Genomic DNA, 22,732 nt, shown 5'->3' with positions numbered 1-22,732 from the left:
ACGAGGACTGCTTTAAAACATATGTATTCATTCGCTTACGAAGTGTAAGAACTAGAGCAGCAACAACGACAACAACAAAAAAGCTGTGTCTGGTTCGTTCCTTTCGGGTAAGCGTCACAACGAAATTATAGCAAACGCGAGGCACAGAATGAATAACAGCCTGCAACTCCTCAAAATAAAACAAGCACGATTGGCCGAACCAGTGCCGCTCGCCAATCTCCAGCATCACACATATCGTCCGGGACTTTACTCCACTTCACTGCCAAGAGTGGTAATCCATTAAAACATATATTTTGTTCAAACATTGACATTGCCATTTTGTTCCTTCCCCGAGTGCGCTAACCATCGTGGGTGAGTTTTTTTTGCTGTAAACCTCATTCTCATCGCCATCTCCAGTTCGCGGTCGATTTTGACTCGTATTGCGCGAGTTCGTTTTTTGTTCTTCTATGAGTCTACTCTTCGTCCTGCCAAGGGAAGTACTTAGTTTGCTTCCCGATGCCAAAATGCACTTCGGTGCAACAAGATAAACACACACATGCCCACACAACATCACCGGGCGAACGTTGAGCTTCCGTGACCTAGGACAACCGAGTCGTTCCAGCCGTCACGGGATAATCAATGTCACCGAGCCATCCGAGTCAACCGAGGGCCGGCGTACGGTACGGGTTCGGTCGTGCTCGCCATTAAATGTAGCATGCATTTCAGACAGCTCAAGCTCCTACTTAGCGCGGGTTTATCTGTTTGCCAATCGTTCTACCGTCCGCGACCGTGCCGTATGTTTGTTTCCACCCCCTTAGCTGATGCAAGAGCTTAGAAGCCATTCCCGGATTCTTCGGGGATGAAAAATCATTTCACATAACATGGACGTCCATCGTGGGCGAAGGATGGCATCAGGAAAGCGAAAGCAGCAGCCTTGACTTCCAGTTCGCTGGATGTCATAGAATAAATCCACTACTTGCAAAATTGCACCCGAAGCCAAACGCACTGTTTGATTTTTCAATCGCTTCACGACACTTTTCTTTCCACACTCCTCTCGACTGGAAGACTCTCCGTTTTTTTTTTTGTTTTTTATTTGTCCCACCATTACAGAGTTCCCGCTTTGCCCAACTTTGTTTATTTTTCTTGAACCGTTGCTGTTGTTGTTTGGTGTGGTGCATGCAGGGCTGTATCTTGTGCGAATGGTATGAAAACACTTCGAAGGAGAGTTTGAGCTGACAATTTATCGCTGTTTGCACAGCTGCCATATGGTAAGGATTTTCCGTCTGCCCGCTCCTTCAACTGGGAAATGTTTTTCAAGTTCGACCCGAAGCTTTTCTCCAGGCTGGCTTAAAGTTGAAGATCGGTGGTGCTCTCTAGGGGTTTTATGAAGAACAGTGCATATGCATAAATTGAAGAAGGTTAGCAGCTCAGTTTTGAGAAGTTGTATTTTAAAGCAGATAAAATTATTATTGGAATACAAATGCGATTAACTTCAAGTTCAAACCTATTCCCATGAGCTTATTTAAATGTTTTTAAACCACAACCCGCTTGCAAATGAATCGCTTCAACCGTTGCGATGTATGCACTGCTTCCCGTACTTCCTAGAACCGTTTCCTTGAAAGAGAGCTGAGGCTTGGAACGACTTAGGCTGCAACGGCTTGCTAATTGATTGCTCTCGACAGCCGTTAAAATCAATTATCCTTTCCGTGATAGTTCGCCGTCCCAAAAGCGTAAACAATCCCGCCAACTACTAAAATGCACCATAATTTAGGCTTTCAGTGCAACTTCAGTGCCGCAAACTGACATGCCGGCAGTATGCAGCGCCCCTTAACCCCTTAAATATGGCACAAGGCCAATGTGGCGCATGGACCAAACAAAGCTCAAAGTTAACTTCAAAAAGCTCGACTCGCGTGTGTTCAATTAATTACGTGCAAAAGATTATGGCAAATTATCGCACAGCAAGCCCCAGGTCCGTGCCTACCGACACGGGAAGAACTCCTGCTCCATCTGGTAGCGTGACGCGTCCGCGCCGATGGTCGGGAACTTCAGCGAGAAGATTAAATCGCGTGAGTTCCCACTCATTTGCTTGTGGTGTGATTTTATATCTTTCCTACCATATCCACACAAGCACCATTGCTTTGAGCGATCGGGGAGATTGCTGATCCCTATCGGAGTGACCTCGCAGGAAATGGGGAGAAAACAGACGAAGCTCATCTTGATGCATCTGCCTTCCATCTGCCCCATGGGGATGGGCCAATGTTTCCGAGTGATTCTTGTATTAATTGCTCCAGACACATCGCCAGGGACACATCTCCCTACGTGGGAAGGATATCCTTCAAGGCGGCGCGATGCTATTGCCTTACCTTGTAGATTCGTTCAAGCAGCACCAGAAGCGGTCCTTGATCTTATCGCAAAATCTGCAAACGAAAGAAACGAAAAACGACAATATTAATTCGACAGTTCGTACCAGAGATTCAGCTTCAGCATTCATCAAGTACGTTAAAAGCGTACTAAGCCTAATCAGAGTTTGTGTCCGTTGTCCGGTCGCTTAAAATAGTACCACTCAGCACAGTGGCAATGCTTGATAAGCTGCCCGCATCAGCAAGGGATATTAAGCAGGAGACGTGTTTGACTGGATTCAATTAAATTTTTCGCCATCTTCATTTGCCTCCGCAACCGAACCGGCCGGAGAGGCTAGAAAACGGTAGGAAAATCCTTGTTTAATCGTTTGAATAAACACAATCTAAAGGACGGGCACGTCCGTGCAGGTCAAGACACTGTCGGCCGAACGAAAGGAAAACATAACCTTCCACCCCACAAAGGCCAGGAGAGAGGTGTTCGGGTGGGATTAAGAGTTTTCCTGATGCTGTGTTTGGTTGCTGTGCCCTTCTGCGGAGTGTTTGAAATGAAAAATACTTATTGAGTGTTGTGCTTCGCCCGAATGCCATGGGAGTTCGGTGGCAAGAGTACGGCGAAGGATATCGGTCAACCTTCTTGCCTGCCTGTCCCCCAAACACACAGACGCTCGATGATCGATTCTGGAGTGTTTGGTGAGCTTTAAGTAAGTTGAACGATTGAACGATTTAAACAATTCCGAAGAGGGCTCTTTACCAGCCACTGCCTCGCCGAAGCCTCCCACCCGACACATAAAACCTTTGGAAAATTGATATTTCTTTCGGATTGCCTTTGCCCATGCTCATGTTCCACCGCCCATACTCCCTAAACGGATAATGAAACCGAACTTTAATTGGGTGATCTAAAGACCCATCGGGTCTCACCTCACGGGTGATTGATTGCAGCTGGCTGTAAAACTTTAACGAGCCTCGTTAAAGCCAAACAAGGGCAGTTGAAATACGACCGCTTTTCCGTGAAATTTCTAACCCAGAATTAGGCAAGAGAAAAATCGAAACCTCAGTCCCGTCCCCGGGTGAAAAACCCGACGAAATATCCAAATCATCGAGCAGCTTCCCGCCGACAAACCGATGCGATGGTTGCGTTTTGTGTCAAGCGCAAGTACCCGGCATTGCGTAATGCGACGCCAGTGTCGATGCGTTGCGTAAATACGCGCCCAAAATACGCGTGGTGTAATGGAACTTGAATTTGCATCCAAATATACTTTCCAGTCCCGTAGAGATTCCCTTTCGAAGCGGTCGCGTACCGAATCGATGAGCCGGCTGCCTGGTGTAGATTAGCCATTGATTTTGTCCGCTGCTGCAGCCCGGTGGCTACCGTGAGCGGAATGATAATGTACGGGAGCTGTTTCGGTTTTAACAATCCGAAGCGGAGGGCTTCGAGGTCAAAAATGGACGATCCGGTTTAGCTGGAAGCTAGCAGAAAAAAAGGCAACTATGGGCTTTGCGGTGGTGTTTGCTGTCGCGTTTCGTTTTTCTTTACCAGAAGGATGGCGAGGACTTCAGCAGAAACGCCACCCGGAATACCAAGTACCCAAGGGTTGCTTCTTGCGGTTAAGCTGCCCGACTGGCAACGCTTTACCTTGCCCCAGTGACGGCGAATGTGCACATCATGATCAGCTACATCAGCTGCCCGTGCCGAATGATGTCATTCGTGGACAGCATTGAGGCAACCCCCGCTTTCGGCGGCTACCAACGCCACTCTGGTATGCAGCTCGCGGTTGTGAGTTATGCTAAAATTAGGATGATTAATTTTCGGTAAGGGTTAGTTTGCAAAAACACGGTGTCGGGTATATGAAGCGTGTATGCCCATAAGAATCTAGTGCAACAACGCACAAAGCAGTGATTCATGCTGTTCATTTAAAGTGGAGCTGATTTGCGTGTCCAAAACCCGTTCTGACGTTGGAGAGGTGTGGAGCGTAGTTTACAAAGTACATTTCATTGTAAATTGAACCACTTCTCAGGCTCATTGTGATACTATTTCAATCTTTAACATAGAGCCGTCGCCATTAGACGTCATTGGACAAATATGGTTAGAAGTTTCAAATTTCACGTTTAGATGCAAATAATTGGAGTATGGCTCCTACAACTGTACTGCCAGTTTAAATCAGTCAATTGAATGGATTTACTTTGTATTCCTGGACGCCGTGTATCATTTACTAAGGCTAAACATATTTTAAAAACTTAATTGGGGCTGCACAGAACTTCTATAGTCCCGGTCCTCGTATACGCCTCTGAGGCATGCTACTCAGACAAATTATTGGCCTTTTAGAACTGGAAGCTGTAGGTGACGATGAAATTATTCCAGCCAGGTCTTGTTGAAATGATCGTGTTATGAGAACAGTTGACCGACGCCGCTCTCGCTTTGGCCTTCGGACTAGTGATGGGCGCTCGGAATCGGAACTACTTGGTTCCGATTTCGGAACCGATTTGGAACCGATTTCGAATCCGGTTCCGAATTGAATTTTACTTGTTTATTAATCGTCATTACTAAACAAGGTAATTGTATTGTATGGTGAGCTTATGCTGCTCAACACCTGACTCGTATTTCTTTGCCACTACAACCGCGATCGGCCTTGGAATTCCAATTTTTGTTTCCCTAACTTAGTTTTACTCCCGTAGCAGATAGTCAGGTCTTGCTCTTGATGACGACGTGTTCTAAAGGCACAATTTCAAAAATGCAATAAAACGTCAATATTTAATCAACCAAAAATCATCAGTCTGTATTTCTCTTGCATTTTTAACATAAAAGTAATAAGCATTAGTACACATGTAAAAATTCACTTGCGGAACTGGATTTGGAATCGGAGCTGGATCTGGAACCTGACTCGGTATCGGAACTGGAATCGGAGCCGGAATCGGAACCGAACCCGGAGTCGGTTCCGAAATATTTTTCACACCCATTCTTCGGAATCGATTCCAAAAAAATCGGAGCGCTCTGGAATCGATTCCGACCAAACCGTCATTTTGCCCATCACTACTTCGGACCTCCCAGAACCAAATAGGTATGTTAGGCTCAATTTGGGATGGAGTAATGACGTCAACGCACCCGTCAGAAACTTTAGGATATTGAAGAAACTCTAGGATTGGTATATAATGGCGCCAAACTACAAACGATATTCAAGATATGTGTACCAGCCAAGACCGCAAGGAGTCTAAGTCGAACTCTCTCACACGAAGTAGCTGACAAAGCTCTAGGGCCCGGATAATGCTGCGTGTTAGATCTAGCACTGCTACTTAAAAAAATAAATCCCAATAATAAGATCGGCATCAATAAACAAGAGAACCTTCAATGCAAATACTGGAGAACAAACTGTTCCTGCTATACTCATTATCAGCCGGTACTTCCTGGCAGCAGAACTTATTTCCACAGGACACATCATGTTGCCTTGCGACGTGTCACGCCGATGTAAATGTCCCTAAAACTTATCCCCAATCCAACTTATAACCCATTGTAAACTGAGTAAATTATGACATTTTCTTGCTGTACCTTGAAAAGTTGCTTACTTTTCCTTTTTTGCTGTTGTACTAAACACCTTCCGAAACCAAACCCCAAACAAATGCAGTTGCACTACCGCCCGAAGTCAACGAAGGATAAATTTTCCCATTTCGTTCCTTCCTTCCATCAACGATACGCCATTGTTCTCCACTATGACGCATCGCCCAAGGGAACGGGCCTGGTACTTATTGTCAGAATTCCTACACTTTCGCACGGCCGAAAGCGAAACATTTCAGACAATAATTACTGCCAACGTCAAACACGGCAAAGGACCGAAAGTTTCCTCCCGTGCGTAAAATTGAGCGGCCCCAAAACAGCTTCATCTTCGACGCCTTGGCGCGTCTCGGAGACTTTCCAACGCCCAAGGTAGGTAGCGTCTGCATCAAGGGTGGCGCAGATTCATCTCGCCTTCACTTGGGTGGCTTCGACTTTGACTTACGGAAGCGTAAACTAACAGCCACACACACACACACACGCTTAATGAACACAGCTCCACATGACAGCGCCCGTGTAGACAAGCGAGCACGGGTAAGACTTTATTACCGCCACCCACCTGGGCTTCTCGGCCGGCCCAGCAAGTCCGACGACCGGGATCCCGAAGGGATCACATTGCGGTTACAAAACCGTCGCTCCGACGTAAAGTGGACGCGTTCGCCGAGGGCGGCAAAATGCGCCGTTCGCGTTCCCTTTGATGGATAACGTAATAAATCTCAGGCCACGCGCTCAGATCCGAGCTACCCAGCCAGCCCAGTGCCTTATCGCTGGACCTCATCTTCATCGTCGGAATAAACACACCGTCTCTGGTACAGGCTCTGCGAAAACTTATCCCAAACACACCCGAAATGCCATCACCTGCTTGGGCACCTTGGACGGCACCTGCCGGTGTGTCTGGTGTCGGGACGGGACACACTATTTGTACCACTATATTGCCTTTTATGTAAATATGTTTGCTCAGCTTCGTTGCCTGCGTCGGATGGGATGTGTTTTTCTTTATTTCACTTCCTTGGCAACCTTCCGGCTGGAGCGGGACCAGTTTTTCATGCAGTAACCTTTTCTCGCCGTACGATGATGTTGCAAAGAAAAACACACCACGCTTCGTACGCTTATCTGCCTTGCTGGGGTCTCGTACCGGTGAAGTAACTGAGTGACTTTACTTTGCTCTGGAGACTTTCGTTAGCTTGCAGCTTCGGTTAAATCACCGTGCAACTAATAACAAATCCATCCACCCGGCAGCCGCACCCTATCTGACAGCCGCACACCTCTGCCATCCATCCGTCGAAGCAGGTCGAATGAGTGTCGAAGCGGTGAAACATCAGCCCAACTAGCAACACGGTCACCCGACCGGCGCATCCTGTTAGCTCCGGTTCCTGAAGCAGAATGCTTCACCAGCTGTTCCATTATCAACGGCATCGCCCTGTCTTGTCTTGGTGCCAGTGACGCTCAACGCGTTCTGCTCTCGTTCCATCCGATAAGACGTAATCAACGGCGATGGGAAATCATGGACCAATGGCGGTAGCGGTTTTCCAGTTTTCTTTCTTCGGCACGTGTAACGCATTCATCGCCACCTTTCTCGCTTTGGCGCGACGGAGGATTCTTAATCAACGGTAGGTAATGAATTCGGATTTTCGTTTCTGTTTTGCACCCTCCCTCGAGGAGGAAATATTTTCCCGTGATAGGAGTCAATCTTCGTGCTGGAGGTGAATATTCATCAACTGGCGTGAATCGAATCGAATGCTAGGAAAGGTTCATTTGATCCGTTATCGGCGTAATGGTGATCAACGAACGCTGCTTTCTGACGCATTTTGTTGACGATTGGAAAGAAGGTTGAGATTTGCAGGGATTTCATACACAGTGTTGTATAGCATGGAGAAGCAAACTGTTAATGTTATCTTATTCTAACAGTTACATTTGGTAGAATATGAAGTTTTTTTTGTTAGATTATAGAATGACGAGAGAGCCGTATTTGGTGCAATAATTTCATTACAATATTTTGCAAAAATTTCCTTCTCTAAGTCTTAAAAGGATGCTTTACTTTTAGTGGTCAAGGTCAACAACAATAATTTTGAATTTCGGGTAAAAATAGTTAGTAAAGAAGCTTGGTTGTAAGATTTGAAATTTATTTACAATCACAAGTTTAACTTCAATTCCATTACTTTCAAGTATTTTGAAATATTTTTTTACCATTTTATTTATTTATATGCCTAAGTGTTTCTCTGCATAATGATTCATAGGTTTGCTATCGTAAGAAAAGATTGTTTTCCATCAATTTTAACCAAACACCCGTATGTTAATTACCAACAAAAAATACGAAAAAACTGCTGAATAAAAACAAATTTATAAAAAGCGAAAATCATTTCATTTACTTTGTCAATAAAACACAAATTTAATTACCTGACCAGACCATCAAAATCTAATACATTGACTGAAATGAAAATTTGCACACTGAAAGATAGAACAATTGCACGACTTGGAGAACGACTTTGTTGCCTATGTTTTAGACAGTCAATTTTTTGTCACTTGGATTTTTAAACGATTTTTTATAACAACTAAAAAAAAGATTGAAGCTAAATTGCCAAACGGTCAAAAGTATGTAGAAAACTTTCCAAATAGAACGTCATATGGAAAATCAAACAGCATTATTTCTTAGGTATATTATTTAAAGTGGTATTCACTTTATATATATTTATTTTATTTATTTACACTAATATTTCTTTGCCACCATGGCTCAACAAAGACTTAAAATTAGGCGGGGATTGGTGAGCTGTAGTCTAAGACATCAGAGACAGTATTAAAACTGTGCAGACATATAAGGATGGGGTCATTTTGGCTCAAACACGTACGCCGGGACACGATAGCTAGCGGAGCACGGGGACGGACCGATCGGATGGGGACATATAGGCCTATCCGGTATAGGAGATCAGGAGCGTCGGTGGCGTGGAGGAGCAAGCCAGCGATGAACACGACACTAGCCACAGACCGCCGTTTATATCGTGAATGTGTCATACATTGTAATATAAAATGACGAATCCCTTAGGAAATCAGCCAGATGATAAAACAATCTATAATACTGATTTTTTTCACTTTTAAATTTGCGTCAACCAACTCTGGTCTGGCAAAACTTGATGACAGAAATGGCAGACCGAGACTTCTCGAAGGTGTTGTTCCAAGAAAAAAGTAGATAAAGTTGTTAATACATTGTCAAATTGATTCAAAAATTAATAGATAGCTTTATAAAACACCAATAATTTTAAAAAAAAAAGTTAAAACTGAACCAGCGTGTTTTATTTATAGCATATAGTGATAGAACAGCTCCTTTAATAGGGGAAAAGAAGATTGACGATCAAATTCGTCAAACACCTTCGCAAAACACTTAAATTATATGATAATTTTGACTCTTAAAAGTCAGTTAGAGACTCATATAATACCATTGTAAGATACTACAAAAAAAAAACTAACCGAAAACAGAATTGTTTTTTAATGTACTGGGATGAAGATTCAGAATGTTGTTCGAGGAAGGAGATAATTTTAACGAAGGAGGTATGGTTTGGTATTATTTCAGTGTTTTTTATGTATGAATCTACAATTGAAAACAAAAAAAACATTTTCGCACAAATCAACAGCGGATTTCTTTCCAAATAGAAGAGAATGAGGAATCCATACCACTCATCAACAATGGTTGTGGTTTTGTGTGGTGCTACAACGGCTTAAGTAACGGAAAGGGTTCGTTTTTAATACCATTATTAACTTCTGATCAGAAATCACAAAGAGTAATTAAGAGAAGTTGCTGGTACACCAAGACAATGCTCATATATCATTAATCTGAAGGTTACTGCATTATCCTCTGACATATTATTTATTAAATATCGTTAAGGAAAGTTAAGAAAAAAAAACTGATCGTACCGAACTTAATTTCATTAAATTGGTTTTCCTGTCATCCTCTTCTACTCCATAAACCTACTATGCAAGAGATAAGCACCACAAACCCATGCAATAATCATAATCTAATTAAATTTCAAATCATCCACACTCAATGCTAAATATTCATTAGAATTGTTTGCCTTTGAAATATGCCATTCCAAATTTACACGAACCAAAGCATTAGCGTCTCACCCTCCCCAAAGTGCTCGATATAATCATAATCATAATAACACATGTTTACGATAGCGCCGGAAACGATTGGCTAGTCGGTTATCATCGCTATCGGCAAAAGCATATGGAGCCAACCGTCTGGCTGGATTCTTATTTTCCGTTCTACCAAGCCCACTCAAAAACCTCCTGAACGTTGTTTCACTTTTCAAAAATTCATTCCACTCGAACACATCGCGGTGGGAAGCTCAGCTCGAAAAATGAATACCCAATGCCCAAAGACTCACCCCAAGAAAAGCCAAGATATCCTCGGGGCCGGGAAAGCATTCCGAATGTGGGGTCGAAACTTACGATTGTTACGAGGAGAGATTTTTTCAAACATTCTTCCTAAAGCACCGTCGACGGTGCAGGTAGGTGAATTCACGATTCGAGAGCAAATTTGGTGTAAATTGGAAAATTGGCCGATTCCGATGCGCGTGCAAAAACATTGGAGGGTTCGCAACAACAAAAAATGCTTTCCGGTGCACCGGCCCAGCGTAAGCACCAGGGCGCAACAAATGGCATCGCGTATTTGAAGAAGGGTACCGGGGTTTGTTTTTTTTCCAAACGATTTTCCCGGACGGTAAAGGAAAGTTTTCGTGAACTAGGGGGCTGGTTTTTAGGTAGCCATGTAAGCAAAACGCACGTGTTAGGCGTAAGAATATTATTTACGCTCGAATGAAAATTCTATTTGCAGTATATTCTCTAGTTTTATCGCTCTCGTTCAGCTACTACAATGTTGTTTGGGACGTTATTTTTTCACTCTAAAAAGCTAGAGCCAATTGAATAAAAGAATCCTTGAGCTAGAGGCTCTTTCTGGTTCCTTTACAACAACAAAAAACTCAAGCACTTTCTATTCAGGAACCTTTTCGCTACGTAAAGAGGGCCATTATGATGGCCCGGTTTCTTTACACCCATACATACGCACAAAGTTTTTCCACACCCTTACTCGATGGGTAAATTAAGATTTGCTTTCCGGTTCCGGCCACCATCAAGAAGGCACGAGAGAGAGGGAGAGAGTAAAGTTGCCAAAAACTTCCCAACTCTAAATTGGTCAATAAATTCATCTCGATGCCCTCTCGACCCTGGTGGATAAGCCACCTGAGCAGCCTCGATACAGCCGTAAAAGACGCACTAAGAAGATTAAGGTGCAATGATTGGCACCCACAGACTGCAAGGTAACAGTTACCAACAGAAAAAAAAAACACTTACAATTGTTCAAAACGACTTCTGACTGACCGTTTGATGATCGTTACGGTCGGGGCCGAGAACGTAAAACAAAAAAAAAACAGGCAACATTTGCTCCACCGCCACAGGCTAATCAAAGCGCATTCCCTTGCCTGGGCGCTAAATTAATGTGCCTTCGGGAGATTTATGCGGGAAACTCATTCAATTTATGCTCGGAACGGCCGTTCCGGACCGTGTGTCACGCGCACGCCTCACTCTCTTTTACCGCGAAAGTTTTGCAATAAAACAGCCTCGTACGGTACGGGGCATTAACGGCAGAACTCACTACCGAGCTTCTGGGCTCGGTAAAGGGGGCGGGCCAGCAAATCCGGTCCCGATGAGCCACGAACGCACGAAATGGACCGTTCAAGAAGGAATGGACTAAGAAGCCCAAAAAGGACAACTCTACACCCACTGGGATACGCACTGAGGCCACGGTACGACAGTGGAACTCGTGAAGAAATCAGGACACGAGACTTTTAACGGCGAAATTGCTTTACAACACTGTACACTGAAGAAATAAAAAGCGAACAAATCAACGAGCGTTGGGACATTCAAGGAACAACAAAACACACATTACGGAAATCCAAAAGAAAGTGCCATTAAAACACGGCCCGAAAAAAAAAAACACGGAGGCGCACGACTTGAACTGCTCCGTTTGAATGATGTCGTTTTAGTTTTGCTTTATTGCTTCACGTTCAGCAGGACCGATGGTTTATTGCGAATCGGTGAAGATTTAACATCCCATCCCCCGCACTGATCGCGCGCCGACAATCGATTTAGAACACAAAGTACGTACCCGTGGGTTAAGGGGTCCATTAAAAGTAAAATATTTCATTGACTGTTGAGCTGTAGGATTTGAAGCGTCCGGGGTGTTGGGAATTTAATTCGAATCTTTTATATCCTCGGACACACAACTCAATCTAAAGGTGGCACAGCTAGAGCTTCCTGACCCATTTCACTGACAGGGTGTAGCAATATGTCCCGCAGAATCGTTCAATTATCTGCATCATAAAAATAAACTTTGACGCCAACTGACGTCCGCTAGTGACACAAACACGAGGATGCTTTGAATATCGCTTCCTTAAAGTTCAACCGGAGAACTTAAATCTACCCCCAATCGCTATAGATCTCTATCGACTACTACTCCCAGACTGCCTCGGTACAGATTTCATTTTATTCATCTGGTTCTACTTCCGGACGTAACTACTACTCGTCACCGGCACTAAACATATACTCCCGAGCGGGAGCATCTAGTGCGCAACCAGTCTGGTCGTTAGACCTGGAACGTGTCCATAAATAGTTGCATTTTATTCCCTTTCCTCACCGTACCGTATCGCATCTACTGGAACGCAGAACCCGTGCCCGTATCGTGTGGCTTCGTTAGGCAAGCACCCGTTCAATGGATGCTTCAAGGACTCGGTCGAGGACTGGCACCAGCGATGGATAAGATATCACACACACACACACAGTTCTTCCGACACTAACTGACGCATCCTTTTAGTGCTCGCCCTAACGATCCCTTACACTGCCCGAGGATGGAATGATAAATCCATCCATCGGACCATAAACGAGAGGACTGCCACCTTCCCCGCCGGTTCTAGCTGGTCACCGGTCCCGTGGACCCCGAGCTGCGGTTGGTGGCTGAAAGCTGATTCACGCTCTCTCCGTATCGCATGCCAGACCGACCACCGGTCTGTGTAATGACGTGCTAAGGAGCCAACTGCCAGAATCGGAACGATCCGAGACGTGTCAGTGTCAGCATTTCCAGCGTCACTCGGGAGAATCAGTAGCCGTGCCCCGTACTTGCCTTGTTGTCACTAACGAGGATTTCTTGTTTATGAGCTTCTTTTGCTAATAATCCCCTTTCCCCCCCCCCCCCCCCCCTCCGGCCATACCCGACCATCGACAGGGATCAAATCTCTCGCTGTAATGAACTGGAATTATTGCGTCCACCAGACGCCGGTCCACACCAGCTCGATGCATGTTCCAAAAGTGGAACCGGAAATGGAGTGGCTCGGAGGTGGCTTTCCTAACGCCTCTCCTAACATCGCCACTCCTCCAGACTAGTGATCCTTGACGAACCTGGGAAGGATGATGGCGGCTGCAGAAAATTAACAACGGTATTCATTGAATCACTCGCTCGCCATATTCCTTCACAGCTTGGGAGGCATTCACGTTTGCCTGCAAACCGAACGGAGTGAATCCTTCTGGCGTGCAAAAGGCGGCAATAAACATTATGATATTTGCTACTTTGCTTGCCACGAAACCCATCACCCATTCTCCACCCAGAGACAGGTCGGTGTGACACGTGCAAGTGTCTGTAAAAAAGTAGTAAAATTGGACATCCCCTTTGAAATGAATCGGCCGGATGATTTGATGCCACACTGATTATGGCTACTGTTGCGCCAGTTTTTAGAAGTAAGGTTCACCGGACCGGGGGACTAACACATGGCTAATTAATGCTATTCAACGCGATGGCCACTTTGCAGACATTTTTGCATAGAAACCGTGCCCTGAGGGGTGTGTATAACACCCGGTTTGCATTCTGCATGTAGTACGTGGGGTAAAGCAAATCGGGGTGCTGTGTGGGATGCTGTTGACTTCAGCTGAATGGATGTGTTGAAATGCTCACTGAGAAGAGTTTATTTATTTGCACTTGCTCCGGAAGAAGCTGCCACGAGTTGTCGATGGTGTGATAGCCAGTGTGGACATTAATTCTTATTCACCAAAAATGTTAGAAAAATGGCTCGTTTAACTTTTTAAAACTTTATCCTGGGATCAAATCCCGGTAAATTTGGCAATCTTGGGGAACCTCACAAGTCCTGTAATGAGAACTGAAGCATCAACAAGACTAGTAAGCATTCAGATGGCCGGTGTGACCTAGCAGAGGTCCGTAAGCCAAGCAGAATAATATTCACAGCATCCATTCGTAGCTAAGTATAGCTACCAGATCAACAGATAAGCCTAATACACTTGTAAAAGGTGAGCATTAGTGATGGGTTTTCGAAGTTGCATCCTCAGTTTTACCACGGCACCGACAATTTCACAACAGCTTCGGCTGGTTTCGAACAAGTCTTAAATCATTGCATCTAATTTCCGGAGTTACTTCCAATATTCAAATTGCGTACGCCAGAGGTTCCGAACTGTTTTTGGACTTGCCCATCACCGCCTGAGAAGAATGCGTAGGACGTTTCAAGAGACTTATATCAGAGTTATTGATAATATTTTATAGTTTCTAGTACTTCGTTAGAGAAAATTCTAACTCTTTATACATTCTTCATGTGTTGAGTTCATGGTCAATTTTACGAGTCCCAAGAAGTATGGATGTGATAGCCATAACGACTTAGTTCTGCTGAGATCGTACTCTTGTTCTGTAATAGACTAAGTAAATTGTTACTATGAACAAGAGTGGCATTATTTGATTTTTTTTTATCAATGATTTTAATAGCTTGAGCTCTACATCAATATTTTTCTCTAGCTACTCATAGCGGATACAGAATGATTCACTTCACATTAAACAGTTATTGATGTAAAAATTATTCCACATCGCCCCTTAATGAATAAATCCACCTCTGTACACTACCTTCACAACAATACAAACTGCTCGCTCTCCATCAGTAATTCCTCAGCAACAGCACAACTTCAGCAGTAACCAATACCCTGCCTGCCTGAACTGTTACTTGTAGCTACCGGCTCATGTGAACATTGCATTTGCCACAAAACACGATGTTATACATATTTTCCCACTGCAAGCAAACGCACCACAGATAGCTCAAATTCCACACCGCGTGCTTGCGTACGGAATAAGCATCACGGCTGCGGACAACAATTTAACAAATTGTCTCACCGCTTCGGACGCGTGGCAACTGGGAGCTGTGTGGTACGCACGACTCGCTCGGATGGTGTTGCAATCGCTACCGGGTCTCGGGACCCAATTGGACCACTTACCGGTAGAAAAACGATTCAATCATTCTCCGTAACCCTAGCGGACCACTAGTCCACTCGGTCAGTGTGACGAATTCGTGCAGTTCCTTTTTTGGTGCAGCTAGCTTCAAGAAACAGTTCCAAAATTTTGCTTGAGAAAAAAAAACATGAGACATCACAGAAACGCTTTCCCACGAAATTAAGCAATCCAGCATCCACACATACACACACACACACGTGTGTGTGTTTCATGCGGAAGTTTAGCCCATTCGGCGCGTCTGTTAATAGTTGGGCCGATTGAAGTGTCACCGCCGCGCGGAACGTCAAACGTCAACCGATTACGTTGCGAAAGCGTGCCAGAAGTGCGTCGGCTTTGGCGGCATGTGAGCTAAAATGTCAATCGCCGGTGAACATTGCCACTGGCCGTTCCCGCCCGTGACGTGGCGTCAGCACACTTCCGCGTGCTGACCAAACAATTATCGACCTCCACACACGGCGCATGGGACATGCCAGTTGGGTTGCAAGCTGCGGACGATGAAGTAAGATGTTATTGCAATTGACACGAAGAGAGAGAGAAAGAGAGAGAGTGTGTGTGAGAATAGCTCACGACAAGTCGCTGACAAGACGTCCTTTTGATCCTTGTCCCGTGCGACACATGTCGCACGCGATTGCGATTTTGACCGGTTCTGTAGGCATAGTAGCATAAGGGAAATGCTCGGTTGGAGACAGTTTCTGGATCAAAGATTAGGAAGCAGCAACAGTAGTGATATACCTCACCCAGAAGTGCTAGTTGTTTGTGAGTTGAGCATTATTGAGTGAGTTTGAAACCCGAAACACAAGTCAATCGGTCAGCATAAACCGATTAAACTTTAATCTTATTTGCGCTAAAGCCTGGCTGGGATTTAACTGTTCAGCATTTAATTGATTTTTATTTCACTCCAGCAAATTATAGGGAAGCGCCGCTCACAGCACAGATTCGCGCACTAAACTATTTATTAATTAACGCGCTAATTTTAATACCCGCCCGTAAGCGATTGCTATGTGATGCACAACTGGCGTTAATTATAATTCTTTCACAACACATTCACGTACACACACACACACACACAAACTCGTACCAAATGCAGCTGTGCATTTCGGTGTTTAGATTATGGGTTTAGTGGTGCCATAATTGGCACAAACTGTTCGATGCATCTCCCGCCGCACCGGATCGGGTTTTCCCTTATCATTCTAGCGGCCAAAAGTGTGTGTGTGTGTGTGTGTGTGTGTGAGAGAAAGAGAAAAAAACTCCACACAGTATGTATAAATTTCCGCATCATCCTCCGGGTGTGGATCCGGCAACAAATTCCTGCCGTGGAGGTGCGATTGCCGATTTGTAGCTTATGCATGCACCTAGCTGGGGGCATACCGTACCGGATCCGTTGGACCGGATAGAATGTTCAATGAGAGAGAAGGATAAAAAATCGGGCGTATCACAATCCGTGCTCGTTGGAATTACCAAAAATTTCTTAAATTGTGTTAATTCATTTGGCTTCACAGCGTTCGGCTGAAGCTTGGGGTCAAACTGGGGTGTGAAAATATCCGGATATGGAATAAGGGTTGATTTTTTTAATTACACACAGAAAACAGATACGAAAATAGTTTTGTTTCATCAAAATGATAACAATAATATTTAAAAATATGTTATCATCCAACGGAAACGGTATAATTTTTTTAAAGTACTTAAGAAATATTAAAAAAACTTTCTGACATGATCATTGCAATATGGATTATGCTTAGTAAAATTTCTGAGTTTTGTTGAGCAAAGACATAACATTTAAAATAAGTGTTAAGTGTTAGATGCGGTCTTTGAGAATTCGCTCCTCTAATATAAACACAGCTCAATGCTCGTAGTTGACAATATTAGTGTCAGGAGAATTAACTAAGCACCCTCATTAGACTGGTGGCGTTGGAACAGCTGCATCGTACGGTATGTATCTGTCAAAATTTCCGAACTAGATTTTTTGTTTAACTCGTACGACGAAAATTTTAAGCCTTGGCCATCTATCAAATCCCATAGAAAAATGTTCCGAGCCTTACGACGAAAAACCCGTCCGACGGATCTGTACCACCAGCCTTAGACAGTTTTAAACGATGTCTCAGTTCTGTTATTTTTTTTTTTTTTTTTTTTTTTATTCGTTAGGAACGGCCTGGCCGTATTGCTTCAGTTCTGTTATTATAAAAACGACATTTTACATTCCATTATGTTTCAAAAAGCCGACAGATCTCAATAATGCCAATAAATGGTTGATATGGGTGTTTTGGCAAACTTTCATCTCACTCCTGACGGTTCCTGATGTGATTGGATGCAGAATCCAAACATGTGAACCATAACTTATGTCGAACACTAAGTACCGAAGAAACGATGAATGCTTAAGGTTCTCGAAAAAAATGATATATACAGGAGTAGTCTGCATTCTAGCATTATAACTTCTTTTTCTTCCTTGACACGACACAACCTGGAAAGGTCACGGGCCTGCCATTTCTGGCTTTCTGTGACTTGATTTTACCCGTAGCAAAGTAGTCAACCCTGCGCACGGGGAAGCGGTCAAGACGGGATTTGAACATGCTGTGTGAAGACCGGCGCCGTTGTCGCCTTGGCCAATGAATTGCCCCTCAGACCCATCGGACTAGCATCACAGCAAATCTCCAATAATATCATACAATATTTTTAAAAACCAACCATTATTAATAACATGGTACATTGAAACATCCATTTGAGCTCAAACGCCCTTAGCTCTGCCATAGGGTCTAGCTGCTAATGAAGGAAATTCTTTGGAGAATCACGTTTCAAAGATGCTGATCAATTCGTCCATTAGGTATCGAAGACAATAAAAATAGTAGCTTATTTACTGGCCTTCTTCTTTCTTGGCCTAACGACCTCTTAGGTCACCCTGGCATTTCAATACAGCACAGTTGGATAGTCAGTCCTCACTATGGGGGAACGGACCAAATGAGACGTGAACCCCGGCCCTACCGTGTAACGACCGGCGCCGCTGTCGCATCTACCACCAGGGCGCTCCTGGTGCCTTATGTTCTCTAATTTACTGGCCTTATCTCCTCTAATATTCAGAGAGGATGACGACTTGATTGGTCCATAAGCACTACCTAACACACTGTAATCGCACTTGGAAGCTCACCTGAAAGTAAATAAAAAAACGGAAAGACAACAAATTAATTTCCAATATCTATTCAAAACCTTGCCACCGCGTTCAAAAATAGCTTTCGCTTGTTCAACTTTTACTTCGTACACTAATATTTACTGCCAGCAAACCTTCAGCTTCTTAGATAACATCACCCGTCAACGTCAGACGACGCCTCTCAATGACAGATGCCAATCCCAATAGACACCCACCGAAAAAAAAAAACACACACAAACGGAAACAAGATCCGATCGATGCCCACTGCCGAACTATTGTTCGCGAAACTTTCCTTTTCTTCCCCCGCGATTTGCCACACCCGCCCAGGAATTTCTCCCCTGCCCTTGGGTCCAGCATAGCTCGCAGATATCGCAAACATGACTAATGAACTTCCGGCAATGGACGGCCCAATGTCAATGCGCGGTGAGTGACGCGTTATCCAAAGACCGTCCAGACGCTGCTTCTGCTTTCTTCAGGCTAATAGCGTCCGGTTTTTGTGGTTGCCTGGTGCGAAGACGCCCGATACACTACATTAGCGTCTGTTTGAGCGCTCAATTAGTGTCGGATCGGTATCGATGTCATCCAACGAGAACGACGAATTATGCCACGTTACGTCACCGAACCCGGATGGTTAGCCGCTAGTTAGATAGAAACAGCTGTCAATTGAGAGTTCGCGAGTGACGCGCAGATGTTAGGATGCCAATTAGCGTGGGCAACGATATCACAGCGGCATAAGATTAAGAGTAGCACTTTAAACGCTCAAAACATTTGCTGTGGATTGTTTTATGCTACCATCTAGAACGATATCTATCGACGCTAAAAATAAACGTTTTGACAGAAATGATAAAAACTACAAATATCATCTCCGAACGATATCGTCCCTGTTTGTTGATTCAAAGCGGCAGACTGTTCTTCTACCGTTCTGTGTTGCGGTGAAAGGAAAGCCGGCCGGGCAATAAGAGCAACACGTTACGAAGAATAAAGCCCATCCTTCTGACGGAAACGATGGGTTTGCGATAAAGGAAAAAGCCTTTCCAAACGACCCCCACGGCCGTCGATAGACCCGGTCCCGTCAGCATCGCTCTTCGGCTCGAGCGTCGGATCAAATATGACAGAGTAAATGTTAGGATTACAAATATTGAGCAGGATCTTTCGATTGCCAAACTGCACGCGACACAATGCCTCCGACCAGACCGAGGAAGTGATAAAAGACAGCCAGCCAGATCGATCTGGCATGCTAGCCCAGCATCACATCGCACACACACAGGGTGCCAGTGAACTTTTGGTGCACGGTTCGAGGGAAAGCGAAAATCAAAGAAACTCCGGGTCTGGCCCGGTCTAGCACAGCGTGGAGTCCATTTCGCGCACGATTCAAACAATCGGCTGAAACGTTATCCGGCGAAACCTCATCATCGATTGAATGCGATGAAAATATTTCATGCACGCGCGTGTGTCTCATCCATTCGTCCCGACGCCATCATCCTCGGTATCAATAGAGTCGGTTTTGGGTTGACATGCATGTCATCCGTCTACCGGCTGACGCTATTCCGGTTACGGGCAAAAGTCACCCCAGAAGGACCATCATGGGTTTCGCACTGCACGTCCAAGTGGAATGTAAATGTTTGCCCTACGCTCTTCATAACGGGTTCGGGGGCCCTTTTATAGCAATTTCATTTTCAATCGCATTCAGTTTTTATTTCTATTCATTACACGTGATTCAAAAACAGGACGACAGCTTCCCATTCTCCCAACCAAAAAAAAAATGGCGGATTTGATGAAGGGACATACTTCATCAGCATGGCGATCCGCCTGTTTGGAACTGTAGCGAAAGTGTCGATCGGAAATTGAATAGCGGACGAATAGTTTTAGGGTCGCATTTAACAAAAAAGGCTGACGCGAACTTTTTTTTACTCATCAATTTGAGCCTCGCTTCTGTTTGGATAACTTATTGGAGGAAACACAAATTAAGCCAGCGATTGTTGCCGGCTGGGATGACGAAATTAGAATCAAATATTTGAGTGCCAAGTTCTGCCGGTGGCCCACGGAATGGAAGAACGTCAAACAAACTGATGGAGCTGCACCGTTTTAGTTGCTTTTTTCGATCCTAAAATTAACAGCAAATATTTGTAGTGTAAACCGCGCAGCAGTTCAAGAACCTTTTCAATGGCGTCAAACACCGTGTAGGTACTCGAAAGCATTTGGGATGAGTTTTTAATGCATAACATAAAAGAATTCATAAGTGGTTTTGCTTCCAAGCGCAGAAACAAAGATTCAAGCCTCATTTCTTACAAAAAGCTAACCTCAAAAAACTAACCTTGCATACACGTTACGGAGGGTGAAGATTTATGCAGATACGGCTGAACTCCCTTTTTGAAAGCTTCTTCAGGCAGCCTACGTCCCCTGTTTGATGCGTGTCAAGTGCATCATGGACAGGAGTGAAGTTTTTACCTCGCACACCATTATAAATAATGAGAATAACTCCCTGTCTTGAGGTTTCCTAAAGATGACTTCTTAAAGGCTGAGTGTGAGCTATGAGTAGCAGCACATTTAAACCTTTTTTGTTTTGCCTGTAAACGGTGATGCAATGCTCACCTGTCTTGAAACGTCCATCCCCAACATCTTCTTCTGAGCGGATGAGTGGTGAGTTCATTCTTAAAATTACGAACTTCTCCACCTGTGTATGACCCTTTGGGGCCTCGGATTGTCCTGTGAAGATTTGTGACGTTCTACCCCATCATGGCATCATAAATCAATCACTCAAATCACCCACCCAAAATGACAATTACTGCTGCGAACTTCGAACCTCGAAGCCATTCCGATGGAGTCTTGAACAAGCGCGTACGGTCAGTAATTTAGTGGGGAGTTCCATTTAGCTATGTGTTACTTGCAAGATGAAGCCGTAACCGTACCGTGCTAGACGGATGTTCTCGACCTCACGCCCCTTTGGCCCGGTTTTATACGATTCAGCCCATGGTTCTTGAATCCAGCCGACCGGTTCGGTCCTTTGACGCCTCCAAACACCCTGTGCATGTGTGCTGTTTATTGGGGGACAACAAATTATTTACGCCCTCGGTAAGAACGCGTGCGACCAGTAAAACCGCCTCATAATTCGAATGCTCACATCACGCAAATGCGTCATCTTCTCGATTGAGCGATGGTAATATCCGGAAACAGTACTGCTACATGAACGGCAACAAAAAATAACAAGCCCAGAAACCCACAAGAATTTCGGTCAGACAACCGTGGATTACCACCAAATCCTTTTTGAAGCTCAGAAGCTCAGACAGCGTCCATCAAATGAGCTCCAGCGCACAACGGTGCGGTCGGTAAAGTCTTCCGAATGAGCTAATCCACTTCTCCCGTCGCTGGACACCGGATGATGAAGCTGCTGCCTTTGGGTGTGTGTATGTGTATAGTTTTTTTTTTCCTAACTCCATGCCTAACCACCGAACCGCTGCTCATCAAGCGGACGAGCACCATCGTCTCCGGCGACGCATCACCAAAAACAATGAAATAAAGATTAATGAGTTGTGATAATGAAATCAGGCGAAAAGTAACAACAAAAACATCACCGACACTGGGAAGCGGGCTGACGAAACAAAGGCGAAATAAACGACACCCTCTGTGCAATCTTCATGGCTGATGCTGTGCCGGCTAGGCTGGGCGGGAACTGGAACATCAAACCCACCCCATATTGCACTTGGAGCAAGAAATTAATTACAGCCCTTGACTTGACTGCATTTGACCAAGCATCCAAGATGAAGTTCTTGAGCGGACATCTGTTGGTTTTTGGAAGGGGGTTGGTTTGGGTGGGTTGGAATGGTCTTGGGAGCACTTACTTCAAGCATTTGTGTTTTTGGGGGCGCAGACACTGGACTTCATGGGATGGGTCACATGGGTTTGTTGTATGAAAACTGTCGGCAAACTGTGTTGCGCAGCATTCCCACCACTAGCAAATAGAAGAATTTGCAACATGCATCTGAGGTTGTCCCCAAAGCAGTAAGTGTGACATTTCATTAGCAAGTGTTATTCATGCCATTTTAGATACAATCTTCTTTAATTTATTGTCTTAAAATAAGCTTTTAAATGTTTTTTCTTGCGGATTTTATAAAAATTTTATTAAGGTTGAACGATAACAAATGATCGCGACTTCAAACAAAAACTCATTCCAAACCACGTCCCGTCTACTCGAGCCTTTCTGGTTTAGACGGGCAACGGCTGGAAGCACAAAATTTAATAAAACCCAAATCTAAAAACCACACCGCGTGAAGCAGCCAAGTGATGCAATTTCGCCAACCACGAAATGCAGCTTGGTCAGGCGAATTACGACTTTCCAGCCTTCGAGCAACGTTGCTGACCACATCAATTAGCTAGCTGGTCATAAT

The 22,732-nt window shown here is 44.5% G+C and overlaps 1 protein-coding gene across 7 annotated transcripts in view; it reads right to left on the bottom strand.

Moving 5' to 3' along the window:
- Nucleotides 1-22,732, bottom strand: part of LOC118506108 (proteoglycan 4) — a 146,494-nt gene that overhangs the window by 103,863 nt on the left and 19,899 nt on the right. For all 7 annotated transcript variants that reach the window (XM_036042795.1, XM_036042794.1, XM_036042798.1 and 4 more), the window contains exon 2: nucleotides 2,343-2,396. The gene's annotated coding sequence lies outside the window, so the exon portion shown is untranslated. The remainder of the gene's footprint in view (nucleotides 1-2,342; nucleotides 2,397-22,732) is intronic.

This window comes from Anopheles stephensi, chromosome 2 (genome assembly GCF_013141755.1).
Source record: "Anopheles stephensi strain Indian chromosome 2, UCI_ANSTEP_V1.0, whole genome shotgun sequence".
Taxonomy (NCBI): Eukaryota; Metazoa; Arthropoda; class Insecta; order Diptera; family Culicidae; genus Anopheles; species Anopheles stephensi.
Note: the sequence above shows the minus strand (reverse complement) of the source record. Positions and strands in the feature narration are given on the sequence as shown.